The following is a 2507-nucleotide window of genomic DNA, read 5'->3' as shown; positions in this document are numbered from 1 at the left end:
AAGTTCACACCAAAGCTTGTAAAACCTCTGTCAAAAGTTTTTTTTCGAAAACCTGTTCAATTTTTTTGTTTCTATAAAAGATTAGCGGGAAGCACATTCCAAATGATGTTAAGAAAATGATGTCACTACAGGCTTTTAATTTCTGCCTTGAGGGAAACAGTGAAAAGAGCCTATACATTATTCTCTTCATAACTTTTGTGACAACCCTGTTCATGTGCCAGCTGAGGACACCTCCTCTGTTGTTCATTCTCATAGTTAAGTGGGTCACACAAGTTCAGGGATCCACGATGCATTTGACATCATCAGGCAAAGAGAAGAAACTGTGGTTAACACTTACTTTGGAATCTTGGATTTACAGTATTATTGCCTTCAAAAGAGCTTCCAGAGAGGGAAGCTAGACCTAATTTTGGTAAATCTGATATTGATTCCATTTGATAGAATGAAACATTTACCAAATAATACTGTAACACTTTCAAAATCAATGAAATGGTTTACTCATTTTTAAAACGTTAATATAGTTTGGCTACAGTCCTCAATCAGGGCTACATATATGCCATTTTACATATATGCTTTTATTTCAAGAAATAGTTAATTATATTTTAAAATAACTATTTTTAGTGTTACAAATCATCATGTGCCTCAAATTATGTGGGTTCCCACTGAGATTAATTTGACTAAGTCATTTGATTTTCCTTTTTCTTATTTTATAAAAGTGATTAGAAAGATGTGCTATCTTTATTTCCCAGGAAAGCATTTAGGAAGGTCTAAACAATACATCAAAGAGGATGATCATCTTCTACTATAGCTTACTGTACATACTTTTCTTCTGAGTGTGTTACTGAAAGAACTATAGACATAAAAGTTATTGAGTGAATGAATAATTGCAGACACTCGGTATTCCTTCTAAACACATTAGTTTTCCTATTGACCAACTTTCATGCTTAAGGAAATTAACTCTTTCTGCTCACCCAAATCTGTAAAATAAATTTTCAAATAATATAAAACAATTGAGAATTTTAAACTTAGGAGAAATAGTTAAAAATCATTTAAAAAATCAATTCACCACTACTCTCCAGAGGTCTCTCATTCTCTGTAGTAAAACAAACAAACGAACAAACGAGCAGGCACTAAGAACAATTGAGAAATGCAGTAAAAATCAGTACAGTACAAAGTACAACCCTTGAGTATACACACTGTATAAACCCCTTGTTTGGGTAGAGTTGTTAACATGATGGGATATCTCCACAGGAGAATCATCATGGGAATATTTGTATTCATTTTCTATTGCTGCATAATAACTTACCACAAACTTAGTGGCTTACAGAAACTCATTCATTATCTCACAGTTTTGCATGTCAGAAGTCCAGGCACAGCTCAGCTAGGCTCGCTACTGAGGGTCTCATAAGGCTGAAATTTAGGTGTCAGCTGGGGCTATGGTATCATCTGAAGCTTGGAGTACTCTTCTGGGCTAGTTCAGGTTGTTGGAAGAATTCAGTTTCTTGTGGTTATACATCTGAGGTCCCAGTTATTCTTGCTGGCTGACAGCTGGAAGGTAGCTCTCATCTCCTAGAGGCCACCTGTAGGTCTTAACCAATGTGGCCTTCTTATAACGCTGTAGCTTACTTCTTTAAGGCCCGCTGGAGAATCTCTCAGACTTCTTATGAGAGCTCACCTTATTAGGTCAGGCCCATTCAGCAGTCTCTCAAAGTCAGCTGATTAGGAACCTTAATTGCCATCTACAAAAATCCTTCGACTTTGCCATATAACATAATCTAATAATAGCCATATCAACATGGGAATATCATTTGAGCATACTTGGTTTCTGGTGAATAACTGCTTTAAATAGCACACTGTGAACATGACCCTATAAACAAAAACTGTAATAGGATTTTATAATTATCTATATAAACTTTAAATTTTATATCACTTTATAAGTTACAAAGTACTTGTAAATATTCTGCATCATTTGATTTTCATGACTACCTATCAGAGAGGCACAGTAGGTATTAGTCCAATGTTACAGGTGAAAAAAAACAAGGCTCAAAGCAGCTAAGAGATTGCCCAAAGCTTTACAGCAAAGTAGAAATAATGTTGGGCTTCAGCCCAGGGTCTTTTCATCCTTACAGTCTAATCCTGTTTTTTGCTAATCCTGTGGTTTTCAAACTGTTTCAGGGATTACTGCAAGAAGTGAGGTGACACTAAGAAGGTAGGGCTAAGCGTTGAAATAGCAGCTCTACTTTTGTTTGTTCCATATGTTGGGGGTTCTATGTAAGCTTTAATAACCATGGCACTGCACCATGCTGCCTTGTTAAAAGTAAAGAAAAATATTTGCTAAAAAATTTAGTTTAAAAAATGGTTTAGATATAGATAAAAAGCCAAGAGCCTATTCTACTAAAGTTTTAAGAAGCTGTCATTTCTTCCAGCAGCTGGTAGACCTTTTATAAAGAAAGAAAGAAAGAAAAAAAAAAACCACATTAAATAGTTGGTTTGAAATGTACATGTAGGAG

The 2507-nt window shown here is 35.1% G+C and overlaps 1 protein-coding gene across 4 annotated transcripts in view; it reads right to left on the bottom strand.

Moving 5' to 3' along the window:
* Window positions 1-2507, bottom strand: part of IRAK4 (interleukin 1 receptor associated kinase 4) — a 27232-nt gene that overhangs the window by 1278 nt on the left and 23447 nt on the right. The gene's annotated exons all lie outside the window — the stretch shown is intronic.

This window comes from Pteropus vampyrus, unplaced genomic scaffold (genome assembly GCF_000151845.1).
Source record: "Pteropus vampyrus isolate Shadow unplaced genomic scaffold, Pvam_2.0 Scaffold140, whole genome shotgun sequence".
Classification (NCBI taxonomy): Eukaryota; Metazoa; Chordata; class Mammalia; order Chiroptera; family Pteropodidae; genus Pteropus; species Pteropus vampyrus.
The sequence above is the reverse complement of the archived record's forward strand: the minus strand, read 5'-3'. Positions and strand labels throughout refer to the sequence as shown.